Source organism: Colius striatus, chromosome 14, assembly GCF_028858725.1.
Source record: "Colius striatus isolate bColStr4 chromosome 14, bColStr4.1.hap1, whole genome shotgun sequence".
Taxonomy (NCBI): Eukaryota; Metazoa; Chordata; class Aves; order Coliiformes; family Coliidae; genus Colius; species Colius striatus.
Window position 1 is genome coordinate 22,426,445 of NC_084772.1, and position 25,583 is coordinate 22,452,027.

Below are 25,583 nucleotides of genomic sequence, written 5' to 3' on the forward strand. Positions count from 1 at the left end.
CCTCTTTCCAGTACCCCTAGTCATTTTCAACCAGAAGCTATTCATATGGTTGTATTTGCTATGTGCTTTATTTCTGAATCTGTGTGTTTGCACACCAGTTTTTAAAGAAGCACTTCTTTTAGCAAAATACAAACATGTAACAAGTTGGCAGTCTCAATAATGGTGTTGAATAGTGTGGAATTATGTTAAAGTAAGCTTTTCCTCCTTGAAATGAGATTATATTTGTGCCTGGATCAGGCAATTCTGCACCAGTCTTGAACTTGTGAAAGACGAAAATCAGAATAACCACTGCAATATTGAAAAGGTAAAATGAGAACAAAATGGCATTTGGCCAATGTTTATGAATCACAGAATATGATCATGAAATCATAAGAATAACCACCAAAAGGTAAATAAATTACCCAGCCTACTACTTATTTTCATGTACAGTTTGACACAAAAGCTGAAGCCATGAATGATTTATACCTGTTTTAACAATAATACTCATTTTCCTGAAAGATGGTCAGCACTCAGGCTGCTGCGGGCACCGTGCCAGTTGTTGAAAGGTTAATGTCTCAGCAGCAATACATTAAATTATGAATTATACCAGTTCCCAAAATGGAAGGTTATTAGCTCAGTATGTTTAATTAGCCCAGCTCGAACTTTGCCATCTGCTAGAACTGCCCACCACTAATGCAGGGCCACGTGGAACAGGAGGGCTGGAAATCAGATGCCAGAGGCAGGAGACCTTCCACTGCCACAGAGCCTACCCTCAGCTGCCCAGCCTGCCTGGGACACACCTCTGAGATCCATGGTAGTCCAAAGGCTCATCCACTTGCCCAGCTCTGGTGGTGTCCTTGATGAGAGCCAAGCTCATCCCCAGAGCCACAACCAGAAGACACCCTTGTGTTCTCTTGTGAGTCCTTTGGGCCAGTTCTCCTGCAAAGCCTGGGGCTGATGCTTGAAATTCTCATTCAAGTTGTGTCCTGGGTACATGACAGACCTTAGCGTGAGAGAAAAAGGAAGGAAGGTGAGAGCCCAATGTGTACCTGAGCAGTGAATGTGCCAGAGAAGGAGGTTTCCCAGGGAGAGGTGTGGAGCTGCAGTGGCCATCGCGACACCGGGGCTGGAAGGGCAGTGTCCTGCAGGCCTGGGCTCGGAGCTGCAGGAAGCAGCAGCTCGTGGTGGGTTTGTTGGTGCTGCATCTCCTGCCAATAGCTGCACAAAGCTGCAATATTTAGTTTTTCAATAAATATTTAAATCTTACTTCACAGCTTATTCATTTCTTTAAAGAACAAAGAGTAAATTCTATTGGGTGTTTTAATCAGTTAAGATTACTTGATACTTTAAAAATATGGTGCACTAAGTAAGCATCTATTGACCTTCATTATGAGGGTGCTTTTGGGGGCTGTGTGTTAAAAACTCAAGTCAGAAGTGTGCCCTGGAAAGTGGAATGTACAAACACAGGGGAAGAACCAACACTGTAGGAAGCCAAATACAGCCTTATTTTTAATTCTTCTTTTTCTAGGTAGGATAACCCTGCCAAGGAGGAAAGGAATTTGGACAGACTTAACATAAATCCTGTGAAGCTCCCACTAGCTGGACACTAAAATGAAGAGAGAGTTTATTCATTCCTGTCCCGACACAGCCCACCAGATTTAAAAGACATTTTAACCTACAAGGAAGATTGGGTCAAACACTTGCTAATCCACCCCAACCTGCCCACGTCAAGAAGCCCACTTGATTCCTCTGCCAATCAAGTCTCCGTGTTTCTGTGTTGGATGTGAAGAGTAAGGGAAGAGTCTGGCAGGAATTAGAAGGCATCCAAGTCAGCATTAAGCGACAGCACCAGGTAGAGGCTCAATTCCTTTTCCTTAATTTACTTACAGTAATTATTTCTTCTCCTCCCCTTGAGTTTTTGCCGATTGCCTCTTCTTCACATCAGTAATGCCTCTGTGCTTGTATTTCTGGAGCAGGTGGCATGGTTGGAATATGGGAGCGATATTTATTAGAGTAAAACCTGCAGACAGAAATAGAAAGTAAATGGAAGATGAATTGATCAGAGGAAAGGCAAAAGGATGGAGGGGATAAAGTAAAGAGAAGGAAAGACAAGAATAATACCTTGCCTGTGTACTACAGTATTTATGATTTTTATATGGTGCCCAGGGTGTACAGTATCTTTTTTACTGAACAAATAGAAAAAAGAGTTCTCAGCCCCAACCAGCCGACATACTAATTTATAGTGTGACAGCCTGACGAAACAAGTAGTCAGGCCCGTGCGACCAGCGATAATTTAGTGCTGGCGGAGCATGAGTTACGTTGCTTTGGTATCCGCACACGTGTCTGCCATCAGATGGAAGGCTCTTGGTTTTGTAATAACTTACTGTAGAGGAGGAATTTCTCTTTCCTCAGGAAAGTTCTGAGTGAGGGAGGAGTGTCTGAGGGCATGGGCAAGTGTTTTATGTAGAGGAGCACAGAGGCTGCTGTTGCAGTGTGCCATGGAAGGAGTGACGAGCCGAGGCAGAGCCCGGCAGCAGAGGCGAGAGGGGGCATGGCAGATCCCTGACCAGGGCATGGGGACACTCGCAGGGGGCCGAGACATGGTGCAGAGTAGAGAGGAAGGATGAGAGCTCAGGGGGGAAAACTGGAGCATTTCCTCTGAGCCATGTAGAGGTGGAATTTCTGAGGACCAATCCAGATGGGACAGCGTGGAGCTGACCTGAAACCACAGGCTGGGACAGGAGAGCGTTCCAGGGCAGACACAAACCTGCCGTGGGCACAGAACCAGGGCAGTGATAGCCAAGGTTTCTAACACAGTTGTTGCCTCTTCAATTGCAGTTTTATTCCAAAAGCAAATTCCAAAGTTTTATGTCTATAAAGGTTTAGACATAAACAAGAAAGAAGTCAGGAAAGTGGTATGTACTGTGTAAACAGTCCCACTTTATAATTAATGTTGGAGATCAGGGGAGCAGGAATAGCTGTGCATGTGTGGTCATTCAGATTTACTGTTGGTCTTATTAAAACCTAGTTCTGCAATAATTTTATGCCCAGGTAGGGGCAGAAAGAGAGCAGGATGCCCCCAAGCAACCCATAAATAGTGTGGTGAAGACAAAGCGTTTATTACTTAGCCTCACAAAGGCTCTGTAAGTGCTCTCCCAGGGTACGTGTACTTGTACCCCAGATGCCAATTCTGCAAATTAGCATTATTTCTCAAAATACTATGTAAAATGAAGTCATTTGAATACTTGATTTCATAAGACAGAGTCACACGTGGAAATGTCAATATCTTTCTCTCCCTTTTGTGGAGGGAGCAGAGGTTTTTCACTGCATGTCTTTTTGTTTTTCTTGAAGTATCATTGCTAATGAAAAAACCTGGCAGGGTCTGGGATCTCTACAGAGCTCGTTCTGCAGGGGTTTGTCCCGTCTCATTGCCCCAGGCTGTCTGAAGAGCAACTCTGGGGCATAAACTCCTCCATTTGTCACTATTTTGAATCTTCTGTTTAACAGTTTAAGTTACTATGCCAAAAGTTCCTTCATGGCTGAGACACACTGGGAATTACAGGGATTTGAGATCCTGTCAAATTAGCTTTGGGATGTCTCTTTTTCCTAAGTAGAAAAGCCACCACGTTCGGCTCAAGTTGTGCTGCGGGGCTCTTACTTTATCCTTGTGCATCCTACAGCTGCAAGTTGTTCAAATCTCAGAAACTCTACATTTTTTCATCCATTGTTCTATTTCATTTCATGTAGAAACAGGTACCTTAGTTAATAGGATAACAGTAAAACAGGGTGAGAAAGACCCATGAAAACAACTTTAAATGACAAAATCATTTTCCCAGATAAAACATAATGTATGAAAAGGTGACTATTGCAGGATTTCCCAGGACCAAAAGCAGGCTTTGCGTTTTAAGGATGCCTTCCTCTCCTGTTCAGTGTGAACAGAAGATACACATTTAGTGATGAGTTCTGCAGGATATTTGACTTTAGCATCCTTACATTAGAAAAGCAGCCGCTGACCAGAAGGTGCTGCATTTGCTGGGAGGGAGAAAGCACTTTTCTAGCAGTTAATTTGTCTTTTTTAATCATAATTGTTTGGACCCACTGATGTTTTGAATTGTTAGTTAATTCCCTGGAAATAGGAAGAAAAGGGCGAGTGAGTGTGCTTAGTGGTGCACAGGAAATGGACCGGCTTTCGTGGTACTTCACACAGGGCGTCTGCGCCTCTGGGGAGGCATCAGGAGAACCGGCACCACCAGCACACCCTACATGTTCTGCTCTAATTCGGATTATTCCCATTCTACAGGCCGGGAAAACCGGACAAAAAACGGAGGAGCGAGTTTATAAGTCCACTCCCATATGCCTTTGGTTTTGGGCACTTCTGGCATATCCTGTGGACTGCTCTGGCTGGTCCTTCAGTGCAGACAGCGAGTCTGTGGCAGAGCTAGGAATAGAAGCCAGGCCCTTGTTCCAAGTCACAGATCCTCAAGAGTATTTTTAGGCACTTAATACCATTAATTTCATACTCATTTTGGCCAAGGATCTCAGAAACGAGACCATGGTTCCTCCTAAAATCATTTCAAAAGTCATACTTGTGTGCTCTCGGGTGGGAGCTCCAGGGATCGTGTGCTATTTACCCTCCCGAGGAACAAACGGGCTTCAAAATTTTGTGAGTCCTGCAGGAACTGTGCTTTTGTGCAGCCTCCAAGTATGAGTAAGGATGGAGAGGTGATGGTGCAGAGTATTGCCTTCTGCAAGGCAAACAGTACTTGTCTGAGAGAGGCTTGGGCAGGGGGCGAGGGAGGGCTTCATTTAGTGGCCATATGCTTCAGGTTCCTTTTTGCTGTCTCTGAAAGGGCAACATTCTGTGCTTCTGCTTCCTCTTTATTTTGGTTGCAACTTCCTTCTCTCAACCACAAAATCTTTTACATTTAAAATACAGTTGACCAGTACTTTAATCCAGATGCTAGGACAAACAGGGCACCCAGGAGCCCTGGAGACCGCAGGGCTCCAGCGTGCTGGAGCTTCTTCAGGCACAGGGCTGCAGCCTTTGCTCAGGCAGCTCCTGCTGGGCTGTTAAAGCTGACTGAAAAGGCATACAGAAATACATGGATTTCTACATATGGTATTTTTATTGTGCTAACTTGGCAAACCCAGTAGAAGCCTAGCTTCTTCATCCTATCTATTATTAATTAATGGATTTCCTTTAAGCTCATCATTTAGTTCACTGTGACTTCCTCGCCGCATGCACAGCTTTGCAGACAACAGAACAGTTGCCATTGCAAAGTGCAAACATGTCAAGAACAGCAAGTTGGGCACAGGCAGCACAGCGGCGAGCAGCCAGGCTCATCCTTCTCTTTTGGGTTACACACCCCAAGATCCTGACATCTTCTGCCGTGTGCCCTCCAACCCCAGATCCCCAGAGTCACCCGTTTCACCCACCCCGCACACGTGTGGCCACGTGCAGCCCGTTCCTCCCTGTGGACAGCCACTGATTGGATGAACAGGCGAGCAGAGTGTTTTTCAGTAGCTCCCCTGTCACTCCTACAGCAAGAGAGAGTCTGGAGAGGGGTGCTGCGGGTCTGGTCGCAGGGCAGCTGGGGCCACTGCTGCGGGGCCGGGGAGCTGCAGGCACGGGGAGCGCGGCGAGAAAGCGTGCCCCACAGCCAGCGTGGGCGAGAAAGGCCTCTTGGCCTCTCAGCTGCTGCTCCAGGCATTGAGGGGCTCCTCTGCCTGGTCCAGTCCAGCTCCAGTGGTAAACGTGCTTATTACCGTGCTAATGTCCTGCGAGTGGAATCTTACCTCCAAGTATATTAGGGTAATGAGTTCACACCTAACTAATGGAGACTTAATAGAGTCACTAATAGGCTGCCTTTTCCCCCCACGGTTTATGACCCCGCGGGCCGGAGCTGTCAGGGGAGGGAGAGGCGAGAGGCCGCGCTGAGCCCTGCAGCCGCCTCGGCCCCGGGCCTGCACCGCCCCGCAGCTGGTTTCCAGGGACATCGTCTCTCCACCTTTCTGCGAGGAAAAACAAACAGTTTGAGGCTCCTGTGTCTTTATTAAACATTTCCTTCAAACTGCATACTTTGGCTCCCTGCCCAAATGCACCGAGAAGGCTTCCACAGAGCAGCTCGAGCCCGGAGCTCCGCCGCGGGCCGCCCGGGATAAAGGGCCGCGGAGGGGCCGGCACCTGCCCGGCCCGCGCCCTCCCGGGCCCGCCGCGGCCGCCCATGCCGCCCGCCGGGCTCCCCACGCCACGGCGCCCGGGAGGAGGCGAGGGACCGGCGGCGCGGCTGGCCTGGCTCCGCTCTCCGGCACACAGACGCGACGTGGCCACGAGGTGGGTGGGGAGCCGGACGGGCCTGGTGGCGGGGGCCGTGCGGTGCCGCGGGCGCGGGGTTTGGGTCGTGGCTGGAAAGGGCGCCGGGAGCTGCTTTGGCGGCGAGGGAAGAGCAACCGCGCGTCGAAGCCCGTCGCGGCTGACGGGCGGAACGCTGCCGCCAGCACGGCAGCGCTTCTCCCGCCGTCGGCAGCGCGGGGCTGAGCGCGGGCCCGTCCCGCAGCGCGGCGCCGGGCGAGACGCGTCTGCGGGGCGGCGGCCGCGGGCGCAGGGGCCGAGCGCGGGGCGGGCGCACGGCGGCGGGTGATGTCAGCGTTTCCCGCTGGAGCGGTCATGTGCGCCTGCCAGGTAAACACTCCAGAAATAGACGGGAGGAAGGCGGCGGAGGGAGCGAGCGGCCGGGCTCAGCCTTCACCCTTTCCTCCCCGCGGCCGCCCCCGCCTGCCGCGGGGCGCCCTTGTCTCCCCGCGTTAAAGCGCGGTGCCCGCTCGGGAAGGCGGTGTTGGCGGATCAGAGGAGGTAGAGTTTGTTGATTTCCCAGGCGGCGGTCGCGGCAGAGCTGCTCCATGCCCCGGCTTGGTGGGGAGAGCCCAGGTGGGGCCAGGGATCTGCCCCGGTCAGCCCGGGAGCAATGCTGCACCTAGGGCCGGGAACGGGTTAAAATCCAGGCGTTAGCTGCAAGCGGAGAAGCTGGCTTACTTCGAGTGAAGTGTTCCCAGCAGATGAACAACACGAGTTCAGGTACAGAAAGCTCCACAGCGTGCCAAGAATATTCTTAGTTTGCTTGTTCCTCATTCACCAGAAACGTGCCTTTTCTGTGACGCCTTTCAGAGCAGCCTAGCAGTTAAATTAGTAACTACGATAAAAACTACCTGCAGTGTTTGGAGACAGGGTTTTCTAAATCCCCAGTCGTCCCAAACACAGGGTGTGAGCGGAGACACTGCTCAGGAATGGAACTCACTGCTGCAGCTGGAGTGTGGCCTCCGGTCCCCTCCCTCATCCCAGCAGGAGAAATACACAAGCTCCTGTGGCACAGGGGCCGTATCTTTTCCAGGCAGGACAGGGTACTCTTTTCAAGCACTTTCCAGGCACAACAGTGTGATACTGTGCATCATCTGTACGTTTGTCCTGTCTGGAGTGGCAGAGAGAAGCTGCAAGGAGAGAAGGCTGGGGAAAACACCCGTCCTTCGAGCCCATGCTGATGGCCAGGTGCCTGCTTCTCCCTGCTCAGCACTTTCCTTTGCCCCCAGAACACAAAGCTGCCGTCCTAGTGAGTACCCATAAAATGTAAGGCATCCTGAGTGCAGAGATTAGTGGTAATTTTACAAGGACTCAGTCTGCAGGGTGCAGCACTGCCTTGAAAGGGAACAGCAGACATTTCTTCTGGAAGCAAGTTTCCTCTTTAGAGCAGTTTACGGCCGAGGTGCAGTGTCAGATTGTGGCACAAATACACTGTCAGCCTTTGGGTTGGAAGACAGACATTTGATACCTCTTTCTGTTGCCGAACCGCTCTGCCCAGACACGGCTCCCAGCACGGTTATTTTTTGAAGCATTATGTAATTGGATTGCATGGTCAGTAGTGCTTCCTTAACAAGCCTTTCAGCAAACCCTCTGCCTGCTGCAGCCAATCCTCAACCCTTACATACACACTTACTCACGCAGGCTCAGTCTGGAGTAAACTCGCTGCTAAATACAGTTAGAAAACAGACGAAACCAGGCTCGGAATAACTCATCCGCTGCCCGTGCTACGTGAGACGCGGTGCGGCCGAGCCCCAGGCGCCGCTGGTGTGACAGCGGGGTGCTGCTGGCATCTCCCGGTCCCGGGGTCACCGCCTGCTCCCTCTGCTGTGCCTCTGACAGGGAAAATCCTGCTTTTTGAGACACAGACAGGCAGCCCGACCCTGGGGTGGGTTCCAGTGTTCCCGTCCTCTCGCCCTGCCGTCACAGCCCCATGCTTCGGGGACCAACTTCGGGAAACCTCTCCTGCACCGCTCAGGCCCAGAGTGACACCAGGGCCCTTACCCTCCTGGGTTCTGGTGCAAGCTGAGGTGCTGCGTTAGGAGCCTCCGGGGTCAGAGCTCACGCCAGTCCAGCAGCAGTGCCTGGGCCGCCCACCCAGGCCCTGGGCTGTTCTGCAGGATCTTGCCTCTCCTCCGGCCACTGCCAGCCGGTGGGTTATGGCTCTGCTGAGTCACGGCTTCCTGTTTGTGATTGCTGACTAGTGGCAGCAGTTGCAGAAGCAATAAGAGATATTAAAAAGTGTGAACTTCCACTGGGACCAGAAGATACAATTAGGGCTGTGCCAAGAAATACACTGCAGCGAGCTGTTGTTTAAAGGGATGCGGAGCACTGCAAACCCCCATTCCCTTGCTGCAGGAAGTAGGAAAAATGAACATCATTGACCTTTTATCAGCCCTGAACCCAAATAACAATTGCATTTGACATTCTGTCTCTTTTCTATGCTCCTCCTCAGAGCATTTGATCCAGCCTTCCAGTCTGGATCTTCTCTACCTGCTGCTGCTGAGACTTAGGGATCATTGTTTCTTGCTTTCACCTAAGCCTGGTTCCTGGTGGAAAGCCTGTGAGGTGCTGTGTGAAAGGGGCAGCTTCAGAAGGTGCACACAGCCGCAATGTTATTTCCATTGTTTTTTTTTAATAGGAAGTATCTCTGGGGAGAAGCACGAAAGTATATGGAGAAGGTGCTCTTTGATCATTAAGCTCTAAATGCAGCATCCAAACAGTGTGTCTGTTTCTTCGTATTATGCTGAAATTCATCTCAAAGGGCTGCTCCTGGGTGGGCGTTTTCTTGTTTCTCCTTGCTTGGTTTGAACGTTGGGAAGCATTGCCCTCAGATTAAGCTTCAGCCCTCCAGAAGTTATTTCTCCACCCGGTTGTTTACTGTATTTATATCAGCCTTGCAAATTGGGTTTTAATATCATAGTAACTTTTTAGCCCTACTGTCACAATATAGGTTCTGGTTATTCAGCTAAGGATGGGAATTAGAGGGTGGTGTTGTATGGGCTGGTGTCACTGGAGGACAGAAAATGTGCTTAGGCTGGAGTTTTCTGTACTGAGGCTGTAGTAGTTTGCAGTTAAGAACAAAAGTCTTCATTTCTGTACTGGCATTAGACTGATTCTTTTTTTTTAACCCTGTGACAGACATAAGGCCGAGGACTGGCACAGAGAACATGCATTAGGGGAAGGGAAAAAACCCACCCCACAACCTCAGTTATTTCAACAAATACCAAAAGTGGATTGAGAGTGGATGAAGAGGAGGAGGAGGCAATAGTGAACACACAACACAGTTCAAGCTGGCAAGGAGCCCTTTCTTGAAGAATGTAAGTTTAACCTTTAGCATTCAAGTGTCTGGGCTTAAGTGTCATTATGAGCAATACTTTCCTCCAGCACAGCCTCTCCTGCCTGGAGGAGGGTTCTGTGCAACCTCATCAGTTTTCCCATTTCCTTTACTGAGCATAAAAATATGTATTTCTGTCTGCATGTGCTTGGCAAAAGGTGCTTTTGGTGGCGATGCCTCACTTGGCAAAGCGAGGACGGCCCCGGATGGGTCTGAGGGAGGGTCTGCACTGTCCTGGCCGTGGCTGATGTGGCTGTCGGTGGCTCTGCCACGGCTCTGGTCTGCTGAAGTGAGTGCTTAGGTAGACTGGTGTTCACTGCCTGAATTTAGGTAAAGGATTTGGTCCCCCAGGCTCAGCAGTGGAGCCAGCTGGCTGGGGCTCAGGGCCTGGGTGCTGGGGCAGCAGCAGCAGGCACCAGGCACCACTACCCTTCTCTATGGCTCCTCAGCCACAGGAGGAAAGGGGATCTGCTGGTGAATTGCTTTTGTGAGAAGCAAACAAAAATGAGGAGGAAGGAGGGATGATGGGTCTGTTGTCATCATTTCTGTTGTTCCCCCCCCCCCCCCTTCAGTGCTAATCTCACCTTTTGATGGAGGCAACACAGAAAAAAATTAGAGACAGCAGCAGGCAAACATCAGACCAGGCTGCAAATGGACAAGCTAGATGTGCCCCCCCAAATCATCTCCAGCTGTAAAACGCTTCAGGGCTGATAGAAACCACACGCATCTCAGGCATAACCCAATCTGCAAAGCTGCATTCCAATAAAAATGCAGCACGCACCTAAAAGAAATATGGCCCAGGATTCCTGGCCAGGGTGGGAGCTGACCCCCCAGCCCCACCCCAGCTAGGCACAGCGTGAGCAGGGGGCCCCAGCCCTCCCAGGGCACAAGGCAAAGTGTCTGCGCTGGGGTCGGGGGTGGCTGCAGGGTACAGCGCGCTGCAGCCACAGCCCGGGAGCCGAGGTGCAATGAGCACGCCTGGCGTCGGAGGCTGCGCTGCAAATGTCAGATGTGCTCATGTTAAATACAGGTAATATTGTGAACGTTTGTTTGAGAGCATGATTCTTTCAGATACCTTGTCTGATGAATTTTGCATCTCGTGTTTGTGGGTTTTTCCACGCAAAGAAGTACAGATTTTAGAGGAATAAGGGCACACATTTGTAAAGAGGTAAAGATGAACTATTTGATTAACTGTAGCAAAGGTGCTCTGTCAGATCAGATTTCTCACTGCTCACAGCTTAGGTTGCCGGTGTGTGGCTACTATATAGCAAGTAGAGCTCATCTTGGTGTGCAATTTAGTGAGTAGCTTGATGTATGCTTTCCTGCAAATCTTTGTCTTAATTCTAAGCTAACGAGGAGGGGAAGGTGTCAGGTGGACTCTCCCGAGGAGCATTTGGTACCTGGCTTGCAGTGACAGATGAAAGGTTTGCAATCCTGTCAGTTGTTGCTGGCCCAGAGCAGGGGATGACTGCAGGGCTGCTCAGCCCCAGGCCAGGGTCCCCCCCGACACCCCAGGCTCACCCCAGGATGAGCCAGGTTGTTTTAGTCAATGCATTGATACGTTCTGACTTTTGTGGAAACGACCCTGTCAACCACAATCCTTCTTGGTGCTGAGAACATTTGTTTTATTCTCTCTAATTTTGTAGGAGCCAGGATTTTATTTTGTAACTTATATCCCTCTTTCTCCCTTTTAAGATGCTTCCCAAACATTTATTGTGGGATTTTTTCATTTAAAATAGTTTTCTAGGGAAATTACTGTGACAGTGATTTAATTGTTTAATTAAAATCTGACATTGATGACAACATAAATACAACAGGCATGAGGTGATACAGGCATTAAACAAGTGCAATTGTGGAATACATCCATAGAGTGCTCTGAGCACACAGAACAGCTCACAAAGAAATGATGTTCAATATTTATCAGGTTAGTGAGTCCTAATTAAATGCCAAGACTTTTTTTCTTCATTTCTCTAAGAAAAAAAGCAAAGAAACATATAGATGTATTCCACGTGTTTATTTCCGTCACAAACACATCTACTCATCCCGTGCTAAGGCCTGAAAAAAAACCACAGATTCATATTAAAAATCTGCTACTTGACTTAAGGGGTATTTACTCAGCCTGACCACAGCAAGGTAGCCAGAGGTCTGGAGGCTGCTGGAGTCGCCCACCGCCGTCCCATCACGCCCCGTGGCCAGAGTAGGTCCATCCGCTTCGTAATCCATTTTGGACAGACTTATTTTAATAATTGGGTAAAAACCCCAGAAATACATTGAAAACAAAAGAACAAACATTCCTGTGAATATTCTCCCCCTTCCCCCCTAGCTCAAACCTCTCCCAGATCCTACAGAATGTGTTTCTTCTGGAAAAGGCATGCACCCCCTCGAGCATACCCACGCGTGTCTCTCGGCAATCCAGGCAGCAGCCCCCTGCCCATTAAACAACACGTACGTGCCTCCAGAAGAAATCCACGTTATCTGCCGAGGACTGCTCGGCACCGTGTCTCTCCAGCCCTCTCTTTCTGAGCCCTGCTGCATTTCTGCATCCCAACAATGAACGTGCTGCTGCTGGAATATCCCTTTCCATGCCTCTTGCTGGGCGTCTTTAAATGGTATCAGATCGCTCTGCAGCTTAGAGAGCCCTTTGCAAGCAGTCGCTGCTGATTGCCTGCCCTTTCCCCCCTTCCCAAACCCCTAAATAAATGCATCTGCTCCGGCCTCAGGCACGTCAGCCTTTCCCCATTCTTGTATGCAACTTCACGCAAACAAACTTTCTAAATGAGAAGATAGCTTACCTGGACAGTGCTTTGAGCCTGTAGTGGTAAAACCCGATAAAGCCAGACATCCCAACTCTAGTACAGGGATTTGGTTGCAAATTTCCATTGCAAAGGAGTAGAGGGAACTGGAAATGTGACAAATGCCTTCAAATTGACCTGTGTTTTCACAATGCACGCTGTGTTTGAAATGAATGGCAGACTTTATCATTTGGAGCTCCTTCAAGGACTCTGGCCTTCTACGCTTTGTTCTAATTCTTCAGACATATTTCCAAGAAGCACAAAGCTGCATAAGTGGATGTTATTACGGAGGTGTTTTTTTTGCAAGCAAGACTCCCTTCCCTCCTACCAATAATTTTCAAAGCTTAATTTTAAAAGATAGCCTGGAAGTTTCTTCTGCCTGTGTTCAGGCGTCCCCGGGCACCTGGAGGTGTCAGCGCGGGGCCGGGCGGAGGCAGGCAGCGTGCAGGCAGCGGAGCCTCTGCAGCACCCGGTGGCTCCCGGCACATGGCCTCCGCTGCTTTGCCCACAGCCCAGCCAGCCCTGGCTCGCTCCTGCCTTGGGACAGAGCTGCTCCTCGGCCGCTCAGCAGCCAACCCATGTTTCCAGGGGGGAAGCCAGTCTCCTTGTGGGACCCAGAGCCGCTTACCCCTATTTTACATCTCAAAGATAACCACCATCTTTTCCAAAGTTATGTCCAGAAAGCCATATGCGCTGCCTCGGGAAAACATTTTGCTTCAAAGTCACTCCCCTTAATCTGCGTACGTTTTTACAAATAATGACTTTCCTTTAAAGCGCTGGTATTAGTTCCATCTGTTCAAAATGACATGTACATGAAACTATACCATTCTGTGCACAAATAGATCAGATATGCTGAGAGACAAAAAACAGGGTTAATCTAATAATTCAACTGTGTCTTCAACAAGTTTCCTATGGGAAAAATCAGCCTTATTTTCCCTGCAGATCTGATACTGAGGGCTTCCTTCTACTAAGCATGTTAAAAGCTATTTCAACCAAAAATCCTATCTATGCACGTGCAGAGATAGATGTATAGAAGCCAGAGGTATCTGTAGCCTTATGGATGAGGCTGTACCGAGATTTGCAATTAAAGCTAGGGTAGTCCCTTATATTTTAGCAACTGGATTGTCTTTTTGCCTAGAACAAAGAAATCTTGAGGGAAGGACATTTTCTGGAGGAGAAACGCCTGCACCTATGTGTGGTTGTACCTAATGATTACTGCACAAGTTATTCCTAAATTCCTTCTGTTTATTTTGGTATTTACACAGCAGTCTATCTGGCAGGTCTTGCAGCCATCCCTTGCCCGTTTCCTTCTTTACACACCCCCCACACCCGTCCCACCACCTCTTTTTGCACCCTGGTAAAGATGAGGACCCCTCCATCCCCAGCCTGCGGCTGGCTGCGTTCAGGACACGAGGGTCAGCGCTGTTCCCCATCTGGCTGTTCCCCTTCCGAGCCTCGTCACCTGTGCTTACCAGGCGGACAGGGAAGATGTCCTAGGACTTGACCCCAGCCTGCCCGGGCTGGACCCAGCTCCCAGCAGGGTGAGGGGCCGCAGGCGCGCGCCTCTCTCTCCGCTTAACCCCTCCAGCTCCTTGGCGCGGCTGCGGTCTCGGCAACCCTGACCCCAATGCCTGCTGCCCTCCTCCCTGTCGGGGCACTCAGGATCACCCCGGGAGCATGAAAAGGACAAGAATGCAGGAGCAGCGAGGCTGTCGCAGGAGGGCACAGCGCAGCACGGCCAGAGCAGCAGCAGTCGCCAAAAAGGGGGACGTTTGGTTTGTGTTAACTACCCAGACAGATGCACTTCAGCATGTTTGCATTTATGGAATCCATATGTTGTCATGGGAAATTAGAGGACAGCAACACAAATCTCGAATTCACAATGCAAATGCAAAGAAAGCGTACATGGCTACCAGACCCTGCCACTGCCCCCGTTCCCACAACCGTGCCTATTTCTGGAGCGCTAACAGAGTTACTGGATTTGCATGCCACCTTCCCTACAGGTTTACTTTTTCTTTGCTCTGCAAAAAGTGCATGGAGGAAGCACCCATCCTCAGACTGGTCCCCTAGATATACAGCCTCTGCTGAAATAATGCACTCCTAACCTACACCAAGGACTAAAAGACAAGGGTTACTTTATTCTTGCCTCAACTTCATCATCAAAACATGTTTGGTTCATATTCAGCAAGAACAACAGTTACAAATTACATGCACCTTTACAGGCAGTGCACCCAGCAGCCCTGAGAAATTCTACTTGCCCCAGGGCTTGTTGGGTCGGGTTTTTTCCTTTTTTTTTTTGTTAGAGTTGTTTGGTTTGTTTTGTTTGGGTTTTTTTTTTTCCCCTCTTATAGAAGGGCAAATAATGTTAACAATTATTCTTCCATAAAGCTAGACAAACATATTTTGAGCAGGGACTGACACATTTTTCAAGGCAAACTGGAGTCTATTCGTTCAACAACCCGTAAGAACGCGTCCGCAGCCCGCACATCACAACAGCACAGAGCAGGGCTGCAGTTAGAGTATTCAAATAACTACGGCACATATTAAACCTCAGTCCTTAAAACCTGTGTCTGTCTTCGAAAAGCAAGACATTCCCAGTCACGTATCGACCGGTACAGCCCTTCTGCAAATTTCTCATCATCTGTCCTGTCCCTTCATCCCCCCCCCCCCCCCAATCCCACTTCAAGGGACTGGTCAAAATTTCAAATGAATAACCCCCCATGTTAAGAAATACGGAAAGCTTGACACATTTCATTAAAAATACTAACAAACATGCAGTTTATTACCTTTCAGTATAAAATACATATACATTAAGGTTCTCCCAAATGGAAAAACTGACCGCAGCTGCGCTCCTTGTGCAACGCTACGAAACAACCCAGGAAGTTCATTATCTGGGTTACTATTAAAAATTAAAAAATAGAGGAAAAAGAAAAGGAAAAAAAAAAGGCAATTTGAAAAGCTTCTTTAGATTTTCAGGAGAGATTATTTCATTCAGCTGCATTTCTGCCAGTAATAGTCTGTTACAGAAAGACGAAGAAAACATACTCCTGAAGCCTGGATGGAGGTTCTTTACTGGTTCACCTCCTCCTCCTAAAATTCAAATCCCACGTTCCCAGCGATCATCTACTTTTTTTTTTTTTTTTTTGCCAGGACTGGAATAGGAAGGGAAAAGCTGCTGGAAATAAAAATGGTAAAGAATAATCGCAGATGGACGCGAAGAGAAAGTGAAAAATGTTACCGTATGGCTAGAGAAATATTTATTTAATCAAACCAGAGGTTCTGTTGGGACTGGAGGAATGTTGCATCCTTTCCTAAAAAAAGAAAAAAAAAAAAGGGGGGGGGGGGGGAAAGGAGGAGGGGGTGGGGGGGAAAAAAGAGAAAGCAAGAAAGAAAAAAGGCAGAGGCACAGCCGCCTCCTGGAGTTCCCCATTGTCCGGGGCCATAGAGAGCCCCCGAATGGCATTAAACTCACAAAAGGCACATTGTGCGGGGGACAAAAAAAGCCCCTTCTTCTACAATAACTTTTAGCTTCTTATTTTTAGAAAATGACAAAGCTGTTGCCAGCGATGGCTGGTGAAACCTGTAGCCCGGCTCCCAGCGCGGCTGGACGCGGCGGTATCGATCCGCTGTCCCGCTCGGGAAGGCGGCCGCCAAGTTTGAACGGGAGCGCGGGCCGCGCCGCGGGGATGCTGCTGCTGCGCGGCCGCTCCGCCGCCCTCCGCGGCCCGCCCCGCGCTGGGGCCGCCGCCGGGGCCGGGGGGCGCGGGCACAAAGTTGCGCTCGCTGCCGGCCGCAACTTTCGCGGCTCCTCCCGGGAAAACTTCGGCGGCGGCTGCGGCGGGGGTCGTCCTCGCCCTGCCCTGCCCTGCGCGGGGCGGCGCGGCCCCGCCCGGGGCGCGGGGGCAGGTGGCCCCGCGGAGCGCCCCGCGGGTGCGGAGCGGTGCGGAGGCGCCGGGCGGCCCGCGCGCCCCCTCCCCGGCACGGCGCTGCGCGGCAGGGCGCGGAGCGGGGCCCCCCCCGCCGCGGGCTGGGGGCCGGCCGCTTGCCCCAAGTTTCGGTGCGGCGCCGCCGCCGCGCTCCCCCCGCCCGCTCCTGCTCGCTCGCTCCCTCCCCCGCCGCCTGGGCTGAATCTTATTGATCCAGAAGGTGGCTAATTAGCCCTTCCCGTCGTGCCTGGGTAATGAGGCACATGCGCACTGCACTAATCAGCCATTTTTTGCAGGAAACTAATTAGCAGAATAAAGATCCAAAGAGTTTTTTTTCTTCCCAATCATCAGATCTGAGTCCGGGCGCTTCCTGCTCCGGCGATCGCCAGCCCCGCCGCCCGCTCCGCGCCGCGCCGCTCCGCCCCGACCCGACCGCCGCCGCCGCTGCTGCTGCCGCCGCCCGCGGCCCCCTCTCTCCGGGGGGCTGCAAACTCCCCGACAACGATGCTGCTGCTGGGCAGCGGCGGCGGCGGCGGCGGCTCCCGCTCGGCTCCGGCTGCTGCCCCTGGCTCCCGCTGCTGCTGCCCCGGGCCCCTCCGCGGAGCGCGCTCCTGCCGCCGCAGCCGCCGCAGCCTGCATGGAATCTGTAGCCCCCGCGCCGCCGCCCGGGATTAAAAGCGCCGCCGCCGCCGGAGCAGCGACCGCGTAAGTGGCAACTTTTCTGCCCTGTCCCCCGCTCGGGCTCCTCCTGCTCGGGGCGCCCGGGCTGCTTTGCATGGGGCTGGTCCGGCCCCCCCTCCCGCCCGCTCCCACCCACCGCCCCGGATCCCCCAGCAAACTTTGTGCCGCTCGCCGTCCCGGAGCCCCGCCGCCGCCGCCGCCGGGGACGCGCAGGTGCCGGCGCCGCGGGGGCCGCTGCGCGCCCGCGGAGCAACCCCCCACCACCTCCCCCCCCCCCCCCGCCCCGCCCGCCGGCCATGGCCGCGGGGCGCGGAGCGGGGCGGCCGCTGCCCGGCTTTGTGCGCGGCGGGGCCGGCGGCGGGGCGCGGGCATCGATCGGGGCGGCGGGGGCCCGGCCCGGCCCCGCGGGGACGCGCGTGGGCTGCGCGGAGCCGGCGCCTCCCGGGACCCCGCTCGGCGCTCGGGCGGCCCCCCCCCCGGTGCCCCGCGGGCGCTCCGCGCCGGGGACGCGCCGGAAAACAAAGGGGCGAAGAAGTGCCTAAAACTGCCCCGGCCCCGGCCCCGCGCCGGGAGGTGCCCGCGGCGGCCTTGCGAGCGAGAGTAATTATGATTTTTGTTTTCCGCGGGCAGGCTCGGTTTGGGGAAGAATGCGGCTGGGGGGATGGGGGAGGTGAAGGCAGAAACGCCACTGTAGGCCGATCCCCCCCTTCTCAGTTTCAGTTTTTAATTACTTAATGCTGAATCGTACAGCGCTTATCTAAATATTTGCAAATGCTCTTTCCTATTGATTCCTGTGAATAAAGCGCGCTGCGGGCCCCGGGAGGAGGCGATCCGCGCTCCGCCGGAGCGAGCCCTCCCGAGCACAGCCCGGGTACGCGGGGGACGCGGCCGCCCGGCTGTCTGTGTACGTTCGCGTGGCTGTGAGGCACGCACACGCGGGTTTCTCGCTGTGAATTATTTATCATCTGGGTTGCGGTTTTGTTTGGGGTTTTTTTGTGGGTGTTGGGGTTTTTTTTCCCGTTGTTAAACTCCCTCCCCCCACTCTGCTTTATTTTTTTTATGTTTTTTTTGGTTCCCAGAAAGGTCTGTTTGTCTTTCAAGCTCTGCTTGAAGCTGCTCTCGGGTATGTCCTGTACTTTGTGTGGATAAGGAGCGTATACACGTCCTTACCTCGGTCGGCTGTCTGTCTGTCTTTCTCTTCTTCTTGCTCCTGTTTAATATGGAGCAATTTTCTGGAGGCTGGTGACTCCCTTCTTAGGGTCACATTGAGTTCGAACCCGACGGAAGGTGCAGGAATCCTGCAACGGGGGAAATAAGGGAATAGAGAGAATGGGGTCAAGTTGGCTGCTTGGAGGCCAAAGCTCCCGTAGCTGCCTTGAAAATATATACATATGATATTTTGCTTCGCTCACCGCGTTAAAAATTGCAGCCTCTCTTTTCAGGTATTTTCTGTACAGCTTAAAGCCCTCTCTTGCTCTTCCCCCCCACCCCCCCCAGGCCCCCCTGTTAGGGGAGAAGGAGGGGGGGAGGAGGGAAAATAAAAGGGAAAGAAATAGGGGGGGGGGAGAGGGGAAAAAAATAAACCCCATTGAGTTTAGGCAAATAAGGTTTGGTCTCCGTATCCTATTACAAAGCACTTTGAATATGCAAGACATCACACAAGACCAGTTATTCCAGTTACGACAAACTTAAAAAGAGAAAAAAGAGAGGCATGTTTAGATTGTAATTTGTTAGAGCGAGAATTGTATTTAAAATTCTGCCCTTTAATTTTTTTTCACAGCCTTGCATTGTATCCAGCCTTTTTCTGATGTCTGGGGGTTTTTTCCACGTTATTATTATTAAAATCTCTCCGTTGAGTTCAGGGAGACTGCTGCGAGCTACACATTTTCTATATTTTTGTTCCTGTATCTTGGAGGAGAGTTGGCAGGGATTCTGTGGTTTGCAGTTACACAATATGTTATCATGTTTTTAATCACTAAATCATTGCAGCGGTTATAGATTTACAGTCTTAGGGTATTACCGAGAGGAGCGGCGCAGACCGTATGTGCGGGAACATACGAGAGCATGCCGTTAACATGCTCGTGAACTTTGCTTTTCAATCGTCTCCCGGCCGAGCTCTGGCGCAGAGGAGCGCAAGCGTTTTGGCATCGTCACCCCTCCACGCACTTGAGGAAAGTTTGTGCGGCCCTTCCAGCAGGGCAGGAGCCCCGATGGGTGTCGAGCGCGGCCCGTACCTTGGCGCTGGCGGTAAGCGGCGGGTCGGGGCGCGAGGGCGGCGGTGGGCCGGGGCCGCCACCTGTGCCGGGCGCGGGCCGGGGAGTGGGCGCCCCGCCAGCCACCCTCCGCTCCTGGCTCCCCCTTTATTATGTAACAGAGCCCTCGGCAGCATTAAAAATTCAGCATTACAAGCTGATTGTAATGCTCCCTCATTAGGGAGCGCTGTCTGGTCCGGCATTAAGCGCAAGACGGAGCGTGGCGTTTCGGCTGTGGCAGCGGCGGAGGCTGGGGGGGTGCCGGGAGGGGGGCGGCCGCGCAGCGGGGCGTCCCGGGCCCCTGACCCCCGGCAGCAGCGGGGCTGCGCCGGGCTCCCTGCTGCCGTGCAGCGCTGGCCCCGTGGCCAGGCCCGGGGCTCGCCGAGGCTCACGCTCTGTGTCCTGGCCTAGGGCTCTCCTCCGGCGCTGGCCTCGGAGCTGCCCTCCCACCTGGGTCCTGCTCCGCAGGCTGCCTTCGGCCAGAAACAAAAGCACAGAAAGGCATATTAGAGGGGAGAGAAACTCCGTGTCTGGACACAGCGCTTGGCTTTGCTGTGTTTGGCGGTGGTGGTGTTGTTTTTCACCCATCTTTTTTCTTGTTAAACATGGTCATTTTGTGAGATGTGGGCAGCGCAGAGTTGGCTCCAGCCCCTCTCCCGTGCAGCAGCCCTGGCCCTCAGCTGCAGGAGCCCCCAGACCCTCCCTCCCTCCGGCCGCCGCTGCCTTTTGTTCCGCAGGACTGAGCCAAGGTGCTGCTCTGGCCCCGCGTGCCCAGCACCTTTGCCTGGCCTTGCTGTGGCTGCTGTCAGACGAGGGCCCAGCAGCGGCTGCTCTGACAAAAGCAGAGTCGCGTGTCCCTCTTTCATCTCTCTGGTTTGACCCCCCGCCCCGGTTCCTGTCGGTGTTGTGCCGGAGGCTGGGAGCAGCACAGAGGAGCAGATTCACTTCGGGCCTGGCCAGCAATTGAATGGCTTCAGCGGGGATCAGTAAATCCCCACCCGATGGACATATGGCTGGCTGCGTTCGCCTCCCGCTGCACGCTTCCTTCCGCTGTACAGCATTATAATCATCAGCATATTATTTAAAATATTGCACGGAGAGGCCGTGAAAAACGACTAGCGGGCTTTTACATCAACTTTGTTAACACACTGCTGGGGCTTGACCCCTCGCGTGAGCGTTTTCCCCGCCGGCCTCAGGCTCGCTCGTGTGTGGTGGGAGAGTTTTCAGCAACCATCTTCCTCGGAGGTGCTGGCGCACGCCGGCCCTGCCGCTGTGCCGGAGGGGTTGGTGTGGTTCAGGAGGGACGGGCTGGGAACAGGACGAGCGTTTCGCCGCTCTTTGCTTCCCTCTGCCAGAGTCCGTCCCAGGTTTGGCCTTTGTGTGGCTCTGGGGGCCGTGTGCCGGCGGGCAGGAGAGGTGGGTCACGAACCAAAGCCAGGGCCCGCCTGCTCCCCGGGGCCTGGGCACGTGCGAGACCCCCAGGCCGCTTCTGTGGCTGTGCCCATCCTGCACCCTCGCACCCGCGCACAGGCCTGAGGCCCAGAGCCGAGTGCCCACAGCGATGCCCCCTCCGCACTGCCTCTGTTTTCTGATGGTGGGGTGTTCCCCTGCAGCCCTCTGAGAGCCCCGGGGGAGGCTGCCCCGCTGTCCCCGAGGGAGGCAGGAAGGGGAGCCTGGAGAGGAGAGCTCTCGCAGAGGGGAGCAGGGCTGCCTTTCCCTCCTCCCTCGCTCACCAGCTGAAATTTGGGCCAGGCGTCCAGCGCGGCAGTGGCGGGGCTGTTGAGGGCTGTCGTGGCAGGAGAGTGGGAATCAAAACATCTGTGCACAGGCCTGGGCGCCGCAGCCTCTAATGGTTTTGACGGAGCTGTTGTGGTCTGTTGTCTGGAAAATCTGCATTCTGCGCCGTGCCCGAGGGGGGCCGCGGCACCGCAGACCGTGGCGGTACCTAAATATAACTGCCTTGCGCCGTGGGGTGAGGTGAGGGCAGGAGGGAGCAGGGCCGCCCATCCCGCCTCCTGCTTTGTCTCTGATCTGCGATTCATGCATTTTTGTTTGCTCCCGAGGTTGGGTTTGTGTACAGGCAGAGATTGCAGAAATAGATAAATTCCATTTAGTTAAAAAAACCAAAACCACCAAAACCAAACCAAAAGTCACAAGAGGGTGGGTGAGGCGAGCCGAGCTTCCCTTGCTGCTGGCTGCCGGGGAGGCAGCGGCCCCCGCCGCCGGGATCCCACCAGGCCTGGAAGCCCCAGCGTGTTGAGCGCCGCGGCTGCTGCGGGGAGCGAGCCGTGCCGGCCCGCTCGTGTCCGTGCAGATGCTGGGGGCCGCTGCGGGGCCGGGGCTCGGCGGCGACGGCTCGGCCGGACAGACGCGTCCATCTGTCGGTGCGGGAGGTGGGTGTCATCTCCACAGCAACGCTGGCCCGAGAGCGGTGGTATTCTGCGCCAGGTGTGTGCTGTGTGTGTTTCCAGAGGCAGACTGTAAATAAGGTTTAAAGTTCATTCCCATCTGAAACGGTTTTTCAGCGAGGGTGTCGGGGAGGGTGAGCTGCGGCCGCAGCTGGCGGGCCGAGCGGGCCTGGCAGGGTCCATCGGTGCTGTGGAAGGTGATGGGATGGGCTGGGGCCAAGGCGCCCTGTCACAGGCGGGCTGCAGCCACCCCACTTTGCCCTTGAGTTTGCTACTGGGAGAAAGACACTTAGCTGTTGATTGTAATTTCATTATGTCACAAGTGCCAAACATGCCTCTTGCTAATAAAAGGCAAAGCAGAGCAGCACTTTTTTCTCTGTTTTTTTTCTTTCCTCCTGAAAACAAACACTTGCCAGTGTTTTGAGCCGTGCCGCGCGTTGCTGGGGAGCAGCCAGGTGCTGGCCCCGCGCTGACAGAGCTTTCGGGCCTTAAGTCTGTTGAGGGCTGAGCCATACAGGTTCCGTCACTCGTCGCTGGTGCTGGAGCAGCTGATGCGTGTGGCAGCTCTGGTAAAGGGTTTCTCCTGTCCTCCCTCTGCCCCAGTATCTGGCAAAGCAGGGCCTGCAGGACGTTAGCTCTTAGTAAAAGTTTATTTTCAGAGACTCGTGCCTGTGGGGAGGGTGGGAGCAGAAGTGCTCTGGGAGCTGCTCCTGCCTCAGGTCCCCAGCAGCGTAGCACCCTGCTCCTGCCTTGCCTTTGCCTCACTTGGCAGGGCCATTCTCTGGCTGGTGGTTGCCTTCGTCCATCATGGCTGGTGGGTTTGGTTTGGTAGCAGGAGTTTTAACCCTCCATTTGCCACACCGACACCATCTTATGCAAACAGACCGATGCTCGCCGCAGAATTCAGAGCACGTACCTAAGTGTTGATAGTAACGTTGCCATGATGTGCTTGATCCTGCTACGTTGGCTCGCTGGATTTCCTGAATGTCTGTGACGTCTGCTGACAGATGGTTTTGGTCTTTCTTTCGTGTTATGACAGAGTTCAGTGAAGAAGGGGCAGGCGCGGCGGGTGTGGAGGCACAGCCGGGTGCGGAGGCACAGCCAGCTGAGTTGCAGTCAGGTGCACCTTGTTTGGGCTGAGGCTTGGTCAGGTGCACCTTGTTTGGGATCATGCAGAGTCTCAGGATTCTTCACCAAGGTATTTTTGGTGAGATAGTGTGTTGTGGGAAAAGGTGCTGACAGGCCTGGAGGTCGGTTCAGAAGAGCGAGCGGGGGGAGCGCACGAAGCACAGAGCTACCGTGGTGTCTTAGGTATGCATTTGGGTGTTGCAGAACCCGCTAACCAGGGCTGCTCCCGTGGTGTGAAGATGTTCTGGATTCAGGCTGTGCACCCCAGCTCGTGTGTTCTGTCTGTACCTCTTGGCGTTGCAGAAGGTGCAGCACAGCTCAGCCGGCAGAGCAGCGCAGCAAAGGCAGCGCCCGGAGCGCGGGGGTGCAGCGGGGTCCCGCGGCGGGTGCCGGGAGGCCCCGGCCCTCCGCGGCCGCCCTGCCCGGCAGCGTGTGCCGCGGGCTGGGGCTCCCCGGGCCTCCCCGCGGCCGCTCCGTGCCCGCGGAGCTCGGGGCTGGCGAGCAGCGGAGGCGCCGGCCCCCGCGTCCTGCCGCGCGGCTCGTCGGCAGCCCCTGCCTGCGCCGGAGAGACAGAACTGTAGATGTCAGGCTTCGCACAGGAAGGAGAGCGGGAGGGAGGGCGAGGAGCGGGCGGCGGGGCTGAGAGTTTCACACCAGCCTCCTGCTTTGTCGGTGCCTGGCAGGCCTTGGCCGCGGGGCCGGCGCGACCCGGGCAGCTCGGCCGCGAGGGCCGGGTGTCCGCGCAGCCCCGGGCCGGGCCGCTGCGGGCTGTGCCTGGCCAGTCCTGCCGTGTGCCCGGGTGCCGCGGGCAGCGCTTCCGCCTCTGGCCGTGGGGACGGGGAGCTCCGGCGTTTCCTCTGGGAGTCGGATCTGCAGCACCGGTGCATTTGCTGCTTGAAAGCCCTTTCAGATGGCAAAGCCTCCGTTTCTCCTCTTTAATTTTCTCCTGTTAATTTTATCCCTTTTAGTCTTACATGCTTCCTTCCCCAATTCCTTTCTTCTTGCTGTTTTTCATCTTCCATAGAGACAGTTAAAAGCAGCTTAACACTGTGAGCTTGTTTGGAAGTCAAAAGATCTGTTTTAGCTCTGACGTTGACTTTGGGCAAGCCACCAAATGTTTGCCTCAGCTGGAGTATGAAATGGGGTAATACATAGGTCACATGCAGAGACTGTAAGTGGGGGTTAATTATTAAAAATTGTAACGTGTCTTAAATTCCCAGGGCTTTGTTAGATCTTTAAATCTCGTTCTTTGTTACTTTCTCAGTTTTTTCCCTGCTCCTTTCCAGGTAACTCTCAAGCTGTTACGCTTTGTTCCCACTGCTTGCTGGTACACAGACCTTCCTACTCGGGGCTGCAGGGCTCTCGCCATGATTGCACTGCAGTCCTTAGAGGAGCATGTCCTCTCCACTGTACACATTGTACATGAAGTAGTTCGTGCTGTTGGCCGCCTTTGTTTTTGCAGTGCTTGGCATGTGCTGGGGGATTCTGTTCTGGCACCTTGGAGAGGAGAGAGGCAGCTGGGGCAATACACTGTAGTAACGTGGCAGATCTGAACCTGGCTGAGCACTGTGAGGTACCTGTCACGTCCTGGGCCTCTGCTTCCTCGCTGCAGGTACTGCTTGTGTCAGTCCCAGGCCTTGCTCTGCAGGATCATTGCTTGTCCTTCTTCAGATGGGTTTTATTAGGGTGGGGGAGGAGGTGACTCTCCTTGTCTGAGCCCATTTTTGTCACTGCAGTAATGTGTGTGATGAGTGCCAGCCCTGTCGGATGGGGAAGGGAGTACCAGCCATGCTGGGGGGCAGAGGGGTCTCCCAGAGCAGCTTGGCTTCTCTTGGTCAGTGGGCCATGCTGGACCAGTGCTCAGGTACTGAAGAAACGGGGATGATTGGTCTTTGTTTTGTAACATCTTTTCATCCTTCCAGTTTTTGCTGCGTTCTGAAGCACACAGAGCACTGGTGTGGAGGAGGCCTGGTTGTGTCAGCCAGGGCTTGTAGTCCAAGTCTAAGCAGAGCCATAAATGAAGGTGTAGGCAAGTGTATGTTTTGAAGTCCCTCCTGTTGCTCTGGATGAGCTCCTGTAGGCATCGTGTTGGTTCTGCAGTGCAGCTGGAGGAAGGGATGGTGTGGAGCAGTGTGCCAGCAGCCGTGCTGTGTTACCAACCAAGGCGTAAGGGAGGTGGAAGAGGAGCGTGTGCTGCTGGAGCTGAGCACAGGCTGATGCTGGAGGACAACCATCGGGATGAGTGCTGTAGCAGTACTGCAGGGCTCGCAGAGGGGAGGGAGGAGGTGGTGCTCCAGGCACTGCTGCCAGCCTGGGGCTGTGGAGTGGGACACGTGCTGTGTGCTGGTGTGTGATGCCCAGGCCCCGGGGAGGGCAGTCCACACCTCCTGCCCCTCTGCTGTTTCAGAAACCAGTTACATGGCCAGGGGCAGCATCTCTCTAAGGGAGCTGCCACAGATCTTTTCCTTGGTTGCCTTATTTTAACCAGCCTCTCCACCGTTTCCTCTTTATTTCTTTGAGTGGCGTGGAAGTCCTAGATGTTTGCATAGATCCTGGGGATTCCCCAGGTGGTGGGTCTGGTGCCAGTGCATCCCTGCATGAAAAGCTCCCTTCGTGGCAGGCTTGCATGGTTTCACCTGGGACTGCAGATGTTTGAGCAACTGAGCCAGGCTCTGGAAGTGCCCAGGGAATTGCTGAGAGCACCTGGAGGAGGAGGGTTGAGCTCTGC

The 25,583-nt window shown here is 53.6% G+C and overlaps 1 protein-coding gene across 7 annotated transcripts in view; it reads left to right on the plus strand.

Moving 5' to 3' along the window:
• Positions 1-1,507: 1,507 nt before the first annotated feature.
• ZFHX3 (zinc finger homeobox 3) overlaps positions 1,508-25,583 on the plus strand; it is a 170,244-nt gene continuing 146,168 nt past the window's right edge. For 2 of the 7 annotated variants that reach the window (XM_062007147.1, XM_062007152.1), the window contains exon 1: positions 16,823-17,091. The gene's annotated coding sequence lies outside the window, so the exon portion shown is untranslated. Of the gene's footprint in view, positions 1,832-6,260; positions 6,314-8,861; positions 8,929-9,472; positions 9,652-16,822; positions 17,092-17,634; positions 17,668-25,583 lie in introns of those variants that run through there. The other 5 variants (XM_062007148.1, XM_062007149.1, XM_062007150.1 and 2 more) reach the window with 5 other exon arrangements.